At 35.9% G+C, this 12,135-nt stretch overlaps 2 pseudogenes; one reads left to right on the forward strand and one right to left on the reverse strand.

The window, feature by feature from the left end:
- The first annotated feature begins 4,738 nt into the window (after positions 1-4,738).
- On the forward strand, positions 4,739-7,985 carry LOC120216412 (annotated as a pseudogene).
- A 1,022-nt stretch (positions 7,986-9,007) lies between these two features.
- Positions 9,008-12,135, reverse strand: part of LOC120216534 — a 40,539-nt pseudogene continuing 37,411 nt past the window's right edge.

The following is a 12,135-nucleotide window of genomic DNA, read 5'->3' on the forward strand; positions in this document are numbered from 1 at the left end:
GTTTTTGCTTGGATTAAACTTAGGATTTATATGTTGGATTGATAAAACCTTTTGATGTTTTTGGATTGGATGCTTGAATTTGTTTTGGATGATTTGGATATTTGAACTTACATGATTATCTTTATATATTTGGTTTGAATTTTTAATGCCTATTAATTTTTTGCATCATCTACATTTTAGATTAATATGGCCAATTTACCATTGCACATTATTTATGAATATTGACTTATGAAACTAATGGCTAACATTTCTCTTGATTGTGTTCTTAGCAGCTTAAGCTTTAAATTTCTAAATATCAATTGGCTAAATTTTTCAAAAACCTTGTTTAAAAAATGTTTATAGAGTCTTTTTGATTTAACAAAAAGGGGGAGAAGTGTTAGAATAAGAGGGAGTAATAATTTTTCAAAACTTGATTTCAAAAATTATTTTCAATTAGAAAATCTTAAAATTAATAAAATGTTTTGTTATATCAAAAAGGGGGAGATTGTTGAAAACATTTTGATGTTTTGCTATAACAAATTAAATGTTATTGGATTTTAAGATTTTATAATCATTTTCAAATGTATATTCGATTAAACCATTCGAATATCAAAATATTACTCCAAGTTTTTCAAATGTCAAAAAAGTGTAAAATTATGTTTTAATCTCAAAATATTTTTAAAACAAATATTACAAAGTATTTCGAGCCTAAATTGAGTCAAAAATAATTTTTAAATAGAAGGGCTTCAAGAAAACCCATATTGCCCGGATAGTACCGGTACCCCCCTCAAATGGCACCGATACCCCCAGATGGTACAGATACCCTATGAAGGGGTATCGATACCACCCACGCTCCTCAACTGTTTTATTAATTGTTTTCACACAATAACAGCTCTATTGACTCCACTAGTGATCCCCAACGTTCAGAAGTGATCCAATGAGTATTTAAACAAGCTTAGGAGCCATTGATCAACAACAATAAACAAGAATTGAGAGAGAATCAAAGAGAAAACATCAAACCTCAAGTTTGAGCATTTTCAAACCTGTTTCATTCAATATTCATTTTTGCTTTCAAGAACACTTATTGTGCTCAATTGTATTATTTTTTAGTGTTCTTTCTTTGTTTTAGAATTGTGCAAACATCTTGCCTTGTGATGTTTTTCTGTAAGTTTGCAAAATTTGTATTGTTCTCTTTGGGAGAGAGTGTTCTCAAGAATTTGGGGTATAATTCTTGAGGGATTTGTAAGGTTACTCTTTATCCTCAAAAGAAAGACAAATTAGTGAATTCGTGGAAAATCCTTGGTGTGGGTAGCTAAGGTAGTGGACGTAGACTTTGGTTGAGAAAGTCAAACCACTCTAAATCGCTGTGTAATTATTTTCAATTTTTTGCAAAAACTTCCACCGAAATTTTTATTGCCAATTCACCCCCTCTTGGTCGATTTCGTCGATCGATTAACTCAACAACCTCAAACCATCAACTACAACTCGAATTTTTCTTTATATCTTCTGCTTCATTTATATAAATATGATGTCTTTTTTTAATATCATATTTATTGTTTTTTCAGACTGAAAACAACTCCGACCTCATTTCCATAATCTGTCCATTATAATGAACAATCGTGAAAAAGTTGTTGCTCATTTTCTCTACAAATAAAAAAAATATAAATTTAGATTAAAAAATTAGATAAGATAATTTCATAAATCATTAAATAAATAAATAAATAAATAAAATATTATATTAATGATAAAATAAAATTTGTTATTTAACTTGATTGATTGATTACTAATATTACTAATAATGATTTAATAATAATTATTAATCTAGTGATTTGATATTTAATGATTTAATAATAATATGATTTAGTAATGATTACTAATAATTATTTATTATAAATATTTAATGATTTAGATTTGATACTAATTATTTAGTAATGATTACTGATAATAATGATTAATTTGATAATATTTTTTATTTTTTTAAATTTCAAACAAATTTGTTAATTAATTAATCATATTTGTTAAATATCAAATAAATTTTAAGATTATATTCTATTTAATTTTAACTCCTTATTGATTTACACATAATCTAATATAAACTAAACAAAATATTTTTTTAAACAACAATAAATATTTTTAAACACAATATTTTTTAAACGAGAATAAATTAAACAAATTAATTTTATATAATGTAATATAAACTAACTAACTAACTAATTTACACATACACAACAACAAAAAATAATAAATTACCCGCGTATTTATGCCTTCTTTCTTTCCTTTCTTTTCCTTTCTTTTCCTTTCTTGTTTCTTTCTTCGAATCAATCTGTACGTGGGCAAAAGTTGTGAAATAATGCCCTGTACGTGTAAACAAAATATTTCTTTAAACAACAATAAATTAAAAAAAATTAATTTTATATAATCTAATATATTATAATATAACTTAAACTAATAAACTATTTATTTATTATAATATAACTTAGTTAAAATAACAAACTAACAAACTAATTAAGCATTAATTAATTTTTTTATAATATAACTTCAACAAACAACCTAATATACGTTTAAACACACTAACAAATTAATTAAATAATTTTTTTATATAATATAATATATAACTTAAACTAACAAACTAATATAATATAACTTAAACTAACAAACTAATAATTTATACTAACAAACTAATTAACTAAAAAAAAAATTACCCTAAACCCTAAACTAACAAACTAATAATTTCATATAATAAACTAATGTAAATGTTAAAAAATACCTCACAAAAACTGCAACTTATCTTCCTTTCTTCTTTTTCCTTTCCTTTCTCTCTTCTCCCTTTCTTTCTTTCTTTCTTATGCTTCTACCCTAAACCCCCATATCCAATATATATAACTCACCCGATGCATTTGGGCAATTATTTGAGCGTATCATCACCATTATTGATGCATGCAGCAGCTGAATTCACGTTACAATAATGCAGCTATTATAGCTGCAGCAACTGAATCGGTCTGAATCACGCATGCATGAGCCTTCAGCAGCAGCAGCGACAAGGGACGGTGGGAGTAGGCACGCCCGACGACCTAGCACCGACGTGCTTGGCGACCTACATGTCGCTGGAAGTGCATGGCGACCTACCCCGCATGTAGAAAGACGTTGGGCGTGCATGGCGACCTTGACATCAACACACCTACGTTGCCCAGAGCACCTGGCGACCTGCCTGGGGACTGTAGAGATCACCCTATCTCAGCAATTAATCTGGCGAGAGCATTATTTCGTGAAATTTTTTTGAGAGCATTATCTTGTGGATTTTGCCAGGAGATAGTATGTATTCAAATATAACACTTAACTATTTGACATCGAATGCTCATATCACTAACATTTATGATGCTCGAACTTAAGACCTCAAAGAATACCAACAATTACTTGACCGCTAAAGTCGTTTGGTTCGTGCATAAAGCTTAATTTATACGTGACAGGTAAACTAATTGCATAATTTGACATAAATATGTATCTATGCCTTCACTTTCACTTTTACATGTTTGGTTAATTATGGTATTTAAATTTATAAACTTTGTTTTCAGAGTTATATATGTCTCGATTTTATTTTAAATACAATGAAGTTCATTATTAATAAAATACTAGTTTACGAAATATTATCACTCATTATTTTCTAATAAAAACATTTTTTTTAATTTTATATAGAAAAATACAAAAAAGGTTTTCGTTTTTGTTTACAACAAAAAAGGGTTTTCTTAAACCTAATTCATTTTCAGTTAAATCATATCAATTGTTACTACTTATACAATATTGATCAAAAAATGCATTTAATTAAACTTTACCATTTAAAAACTCAATTAAATATAAAAGATTTTAATAGATTTAATTATTTTTTATAATAATTTAAAGATCATTTTACCGATTATTCTTATTTTTATCTTAGGATATCTTAGGATACCGATTCTTCCTATTGAGAAAATGGTGTTAATATGGTGTGTGTTTTTAGGTGATTTTTAGATAAAAAAAGCCCGGTATTACCACCGCCATTTGCTTTATTTTTTTAATTGAAAGATATAAAAACTTGTTAACTACTAGCTTCATTGAGGTTTACAGAAGGGTTGCAGACATCTTTGGATAGCAGGTCAAGGATTGAATAAGGGTGTCTCATAAGTGTTGAGATTGAATAAGGTAGTTCGCCGGTAGATTAACCTCGCGTGGAATCCAAATCATCTTTGTTGCCTAAGTCCGACTACGCAGATCACCAATGTCTCGAACTAGAGAGTAGGGGCTAGTATTAGTTTCCTGAGAGTTGATGAGGGATATCGCTGTGAAACGGTCAAATTGAATTTTTGTAAGAACTCAAAGATAAGGAACCAACCGAGCTTCAAACCTTTATAGATAAACCAGAATCAAGCTTGTAACAAGTTTGTAATATCAAAGGATCGAGAGAACCCTATGACCCAAGAGCCATCTTCATCTCGAATTAACCCGCCTATTGAGCTTTGACTAGAGATAGGATGAACCGCTCCATTAATATTAAGAGCAAATAGTACTTTGCTTGATAATAACATTTGAAGGACCGGTAACTGAGCTAAAGACAAATTCATTAAGCCATTTGCTTTATTAGTAATAAATTAACGTGGACTATTTTTTAAAGTAAAAGACGTGGCATTTGCCCGCGTAGTATAAATCCTGCTCGCTCGAACTCTCCATTCCAATCCAATCCCCTTCAGGAACTTTCAGGTGTTCTCCAAGTATTTCAAGTTCGCCGCTTCAGTCCCCGTCCATGGCTACGCGGCCACCATTCTTAGCCGCGAACAACCCCAATCCATTAACTCAAGCCTCTTCTCGGTTCCCAGACGACACTATCTTCTACTCCATATACCCAGACAATTCCCTTTCGCAAGACTTCCTTCAATCCCTCCACCTCCAAATCCTCGATTCCGTTTCCCCTTTGGTTTCCTCTTACATTTGGCAGCACGAACCCTTCAACCTCTCCATTTCCTTCCACCCATTCCCTCACCTCCAAGGCCACCTCCGTTTTGGTGACAATCTAAACGACGAATGGTTCACCGTTTTCCTTCTCTTCCGAATCTCCGCCTCTTTCCCTTCCTTTTCCATCCAAGTCCACGATTCCGATGGCGAGTTCCTCTTGATTGAAGCCGCTTACCATCTCCCTCGTTGGCTAAACCCTGAAAACTCTCAAAACCGCACATTTATCCGACGCGGGAAGCTCCATATCATCTCCGAAGCCGCCCTCCCTAACCCGACCCTAACCGAATCCCTAAATTTCCTAATTGAAAACGAAGCTGTCGCGCCGGATTCTGTGCAATCCGCCATACAAAGAAGAATCGCGGGGTATCCGGAGAAAGCGAAACTGAACACGCATATGGTGAGGGTTAGGGTTCCGGTGACGGTAGCGCAAGTGTTGAAACACGCCGTTACTGATTTCTTTAGCCGTGGAAGGATTTTACGACCGCGACCTGGATTCGATGAAACACGCGGCGAAGATGGAACGGTTTTTGAAGGGAGGGAAAGAAGTGGAGATGGTTACTGTGGCGGTTAAGATGTCGATGGCGATGTACGCGCAGCTGATGCAGCAGAGGTTTCAGGCGCCGAAGTGTTATCCGATGCCGCCGAAAAAGGGTGACTTGGAGGCGGAGCTGGGGATGAAAATAGCGTGTGGGTTTGAGATGATGTATCAGGAAAAGAAGAAAGAAGGGGAAGAAGGGAAAGGGAGTGGCTGGAAAATGTACAAAGAGAGCTTGGAGAAGAGTGGGTATTTCAAAGGGTTGATTCCTGGCTCTAAAGAGTACAATATGTTGACGGAGAAAGCTGAAGAGTATTATAGGAACAGTTCTTTGTTTTCCAAGACCCGGTATGTCTTTGGTTTCTTACCTCATTTTTTAAAAATTGCTGTTATAGTTCTGAGCCTGAGCCTGTGTTTTTTGTCGCAGTGAACTTTTGAATGCTCCTGTGAGACAAATAGATGAGATTCTTTCTTTACCTTATTCAGCTGATGATTTTAAGAATGAGGATATTCCACCTTCCGATGATGATTCTTGGCTTTACAGTGGAGAGGATGAGTTGAACTCTGCTCTCCAGGATAGGCAAAATGAGATGGATCTTTATGAGCTTAAACACAAAAAGAAGTCAAAGGAGCAGCAGGATACTGGTGCATCATCCCGCTCAAAAGGTGAAGATTTTGATCTTAGTGAGCTTGTGAAAACCATGCAGGGCTTTATCCATAAGATGTCAAGTTATGAGGGAGCTGAGGTTCCTGTAGACAGGTTGGTGGACCTTTTAATTTAACGTAGTTCTTTTTGAAATTTGTTCCTAATTTGATGTGTGTATTATAAAATTTCCGAGTATAAGTTTTGTGCTCTATAACCACTGTTCAGTCACAGCATTATAAACTTTTTTACGACTCCCTTTGCAGGGATCCTAGAGAAGTTGAACTTGATGTGGAGCTCTTTATGAAGGATGTGGAGTCGGTAATAAAATGCCGAGGTGATGAAAATTTGACTGGTGATGTGGATGACGACGAAGGTTCTTTAGACATGGATTTTGGTAAGAACTCTTTTTAATTGATGAGTGATAGTTAACATTTCTATAGGATTGCCTAGTTGCAAGTTTTTTTAGCATACAGTGTGGCGTGGGAGGAGCATATACAAGCTAATTAGATATGTCACACTGAAAAACTGTTCTCTCTCTCTGGTGCAAACAGGGAAGATACACTATTGCTCTGTGAAACAGTTAATTTGCCATAACTTTCTTTTATGATAATAATCTATTTTCAGTGATATGTATACATAAACTTTTTTTGGCCTGAAACTTTATGGATTATTCATAATTAAGTTTCGTTTATTTTTCATGTCTACTCAACACCTTAATTTTCTCTATATGTTTCTGAATGTATATGATTTAGACATCTGAGACATTGCTTTGTTTCTAGGATACACCTGGGAATGGGTGAAATTTGATTCCTTGTTTTATATTGGCCTGTTAGGAATTATTTTACTGAAGGTCAACGACGGTTTTGATGACTTGGGATATGCAAGGCGGTTTGTCTTTTGTAGCTCATAGTTTAAAGCAATTTTGTTTCACAAATTTAGTGCCCTTAGGGCTTAGATTCAACCATTTGTCATCTTCTCCTAACAACGCTCTTCTCAAAAATGAAGTTGACCCTTTTCTTCTTTGGTGTTTTTTTTTTGGCGGGGGGGGGGGGCATTTGTAACCAAGGCTGCCCTTTCCCTACCGTATATACATTATTCTATTAAGCAGGCGCATTAACAGATGATCAGGGAATTAGATGTCCCTATCTAAATTTAGTGACTGATTGAAATTTATTAACGAAACTTGCAGGCGAAGGTGAAGATGGAAGTGACATGTCTGATCACGAGGATTCCTTCATGCATTCGTATTCTGATGTTATGAATGATGAACTGAGGAATACTACCCTCAAGAGAAGCTTCGTTCATGCAAATGAGCAGTCATCCAATAAAAATGAGGTTTATTTTTATCTAGGCCTTAACATGATATGGCAATATTTTACCTTTTGTAATTCATGTCATGCATTCCGCTGGTAGTAATCTGTAATTGGAACTATATGTTGACGGAAGTGCCAATGACTCCACTTTAGATGCATAAACACATAGAACATTGTAAATGTAGACTTTACTTATGTCATATGTCGGTCAGCGGATTTCAGTCTCGGTACATGGTCCTTAATGTGTGAATTTATCTTTCCAGGGAACATCCAATGTAACAGAACATATGGATGAAGAGTTTAGTCCAGTGGATGTGGATGTCAACCTTATTAAGAATCTGGTTGACTCATTTTCTTGCCAACAAGGAGTTCCTGGTCCAACGTCCAATATGCTTGGACTGATGGGTGTAAAGCTTCCTAAGGATGACAGCAAGGACAATTGAGATTGTACCTGGAAATGATAGAAATTCAATGTATTTGTGTAGCTGCTGCATCCTTCTTCTAGCTTAAAGGTCTTACAATAACAGTTTTAACTTGTTTCCTGTATAATTTGACAAAGTCGGAATGTCTGTATATCTACTTAAATCATTGAGTTTTTGGGTTGCCCCCTACTTTCTAAAGGAGATGGCATCCGGTTTTTAACAAAGCTGAGTGTTGGAGGTTTTTTTTCCCCTAACGATAAACTAATGCAGCAGACGACGTGCTATCAGCACTTTATGGGGATATGCTTCTGATCTGATTCAGTCCATATTTTGGACTGAGCTAATATCCTAATTTTAATTTTATCTGTTGTTTAGATTTTTTTTATCAATGGTGTCAGTTTTTTATGATATACATATTAGAGTTTCAGTATTAATTTGAGAACAATTTTTTTAGATATCAATTGAAATGGATGGTTTAATTGAAAAATCAAATATATATTTAAGCCAATATAATACCAGAGGCCTAAATGAATCATGATTCTATAATTCATTTAGTTCAGTAAAAAAAATATGGAATTATACCAAAAATACGGCACTTTTACTGTAATATCTGTCAATTGAAGATTCATACTATGTTTTCAAATCAATAAGAACTCGTAGTAACTTTTCTTTTAAGTTGGGGTATATGTGCCTGCTTTTCTCTTCCCTAGCTCTGAAACTCTGGGGGGGGGGGGGAGGGGGGAAACTGTATTTAAATTTCATCTTAGCATTATTTTTGTTTGAGCTGAGCTCAGTCAGTCCGACCTTTGGAAAGGAGAGAGGGGGGGGGGATCTGGAGTTTGATCCGAGGCCTTTACGGCTCACTGCATATGCCATTACTCATAAGTGAAGCTTAACCAACTCAGGAAGGTATGTCATAGTTCCTAGGGAAGGAGGGAAATGCAGTAAAATGGAACGTATAGAAAAAAAATATTAATCTTATGTCGGTAATTACAAATTATAAGACATGTACAGCCATCAGAAAATACCTTCTTCCGGTTCATACAAAAAATGAGAAATGGAAAAGAGAGTTCTCTGTAAAAGCGAAGAAGGCATCTTTGAAGCTCTCACACACGCACGATGGAATGATTCACCTATTTGCTATTATCGATGTCTTTTGCTTTCTCGGTTTGATGCCGAAGATTAATGACCTCAAAGGAACTCTGTACCAAGTATCCAAGTGCCGTAGTTGGTCACTTGGATCGACCTTGGATCCTGAAATTTCCCAATCTTCAGTCAACTTTTCCAAAGTCCTCTCAACTTCAAGCTGCAGTGTTCTTGCAATATCTAAACCAAATTGGATTTCCTCTGCAACTTTGTTATTCTGTTGTTTCATGTTCAAAATCTCGCCTTGGAATTTCGCCGCTTGGTAACTGTGAACTTGAACTCCCCATCTGCAGCACTTGCTTTCAATTCCTTTATCATCTCTTCTTGGATGTCACACAAAGACAAAAATGTGTTCCTCAGTTCATTTTGCAGTAATATGCTTCTTTCGATCCAACCATTCAGTTCTGACTGAATTTCTGTAAGGTGTTTGTACAATGGTGTCACATCTGACAGTAGTGAATCTTTCACAGTGCCACTTCCATCTTTCTTTTTTGTTCATCGAGTTTCGATACTTCAGCCTGTAAATCCTTCACCCCATTCTCAAGTTTCGGTACCTGTTGGACTGCTGTGCTGAATCTGAACCAGAAACCCAAGTTCTCGTCCAGCAGTTCATCAATGTTCATGAGAAACTTTTCTTCGATTTCTGAGAGAGTTTGAGACTGATCACCGAGAACCATCCCAATGTTATCTTTTGCTTCCTCTTTGGTTGGTAAAACCAGTGAGTTTTCAATCACCATTGATTTCTCAGTACTTACTCTAGGTTCAGCATATTGATCGGTATTGTTGTTTTGGCTTAGACCTGTTTGAGAAAGGTTTAATTCCCGACGCAAGGACAGAATCTCTTCGTCTTTCATTGTACTACTGTTCTTCAGTTCCTTCAGCTGCAACATAATATCGGACAGGCTATTCTGGTTATTTGTCTCTACTTCCATGAGCTTCTTCTTGGTATCTTTGTAGCTCCTAAGCATTGTAATGTATTCCGTCAATAGATTTTCCTCTCTGTTTTCCATACCTTTCATACACAGCTGCTTCCAATCCGGTTCATCCTCTGACTCTCTTTCGTGTTCTTTCGGTTCACATTTGGAAAGAGTGTGCAATGTTGTTGGAGAAGCTTGTGCCGTTTTCTGGTCTTCAGATTTCCCTAAAGGCTTAGAGGTTTCATGGCTAACACTACCTTCATTTGCAGAAGCGAGAATGTGCACTGTCATCGGAGAAGATTACGCCATTATCAGGTCTTCAGATTTCTCTAAAACCTCAAACTCCCTGCCTGCATTCACATTCTTCATCATCCTGTCGCAGTCATTGACCTTGTCCTCTGATGATTCAACCTCGTCCAGTTTGACATTATGCATTTCCCTCGAAAAGCAATCGATATTACAATGTGCTTCGGTTAAATGTGCTTGGAGATCGTTGTTTCGGTCTTCGACACTCCGGTTCAAGTCCTGAATCCAATGCAACTTCTCTTCCATCTTCCTTAACTTGTTCATCAAATGATTTTCTACATCAATGAGTGAGCATTTATCTACTTCCGAATCATCAGTCTCTACCCTTTGTCTCTAGATAAGAGCAGACTGAGATGAGACCGCAGTTTCTAAGTCAAGCACCTTGTTCGCAAGTTCATCAATCGTGTCCTCCGTTCCTGCAACACTCAAAGATTCACCAGGGCCAACCTCAAACTTCTCTTTCATATTCTCCACTAAGGACTCGTCTTCTCTGGCCGATGGATTTTCGGGTCCAATTTTGTTTAAGACAAACTCGTTCTTGAATGAAACCAGCTTCTCCCTGGCATCCTCAATCCTTCTCTTCACCACTTTGGTTTCCATGATCGATCTCTCCTGTTTCTCCTGTAGCCGAATCAATGTCTCTTTGCACTATCTTAAAGTTGTTGCAGCCATCACATTTTGAGCCACATCGTCTTCAATGATTCTACCTTCACCAAATTCATCTTCCAAACCACAAATTCTCTCTTTACATTTGATTCAGCTCATTATCTATTTCCCAAAACTTCTCCAATCCGCTCTATTGATAAACTACTAACAATGGTGTATTTACACAGGAAAGGATATTCATTCATATTAACCAGTACACCTTATTTATAATGCGAGCCTAAGCTCACCAACTTCTATTAACAGACTAACCTCTTCTATTAACAGACTGACCACCTAGCTAACCATACTAACAAAATAATTGTCTGCTTACACGTGTATTACATCTCTAACAACACTCTAACATTCCCCCTACTCTTCTTGCTTCCTCTTCGAAGACAACCTAACACTCTGATAACTCCGTAAAAAGACTATTTTTAAGGCCCTTTTCTCTTAAGTTATCGTTTTTGTTTAAGGGTACATATAGGTCATTTTAGATGTAGGTAGCTGTATTTAATTGCATTTTTTGTGGTTGGGTTATTTTATTTTATTAAGGCGTTATATGAGGAGGAAGGTGTGGTTTTTAGTGATGTGCAGGAAATAACAAGAAAAATAGGTGATTTGGGAAGTAATGATGCGGCATCACACGCAAATTGAAATGCCTTGGCATTTCTGGCGCAGAAAACGACAAAAAGATACAGCTGTACGAGGCCAGCTGGCTCTGCACGTGAAATGATGGCTGTAACAGCCTGTTATGGGACCACTGCCACATGGAGGATAAGGTTCACACACAAGGTGTGACTCTAGGGGTATGAGGGGTATTTTGCACCCAACAATCACCCAAAAATCTCATCATTACCCCTAGATATTTTTATTATATATTACACCTCACAAGAGAGAGAGAGAGTGTGTGGAAGAAAGGAGACGCATAGAGTAGAGCAGAAAAATCTCATTTTTATTTTCCCTTTTCCTTTCTTCTTCCTTGGGTTTTCCTCCATTGATAAAGCTTAAAGGAGTGGCTAGCTAGGTGTCGAAAGGAGCTAACAGGCTAAGGTGGTTCGTGGTGGCCGAGGAGACCTCCGGTGACTCGCATCGAATGGTACTTCTCACTTCCTTTTTTGCTACTATTTTTCTATTTATTTGTGGGTTTTTGGAACGAATATTTGCATGACTTTGTGTTTGAATATTTCTAACCCCACCATGAACTAACTTATTTGGTGGTGGTTGGTTTAATGGATGTTTAGAC

The sequence above is a fragment of the Hibiscus syriacus genome, unplaced genomic scaffold (assembly GCF_006381635.1).
Source record: "Hibiscus syriacus cultivar Baekdansim isolate YM2019G1 unplaced genomic scaffold, ASM638163v2 tig00110160_pilon, whole genome shotgun sequence".
Taxonomy (NCBI): Eukaryota; Viridiplantae; Streptophyta; class Magnoliopsida; order Malvales; family Malvaceae; genus Hibiscus; species Hibiscus syriacus.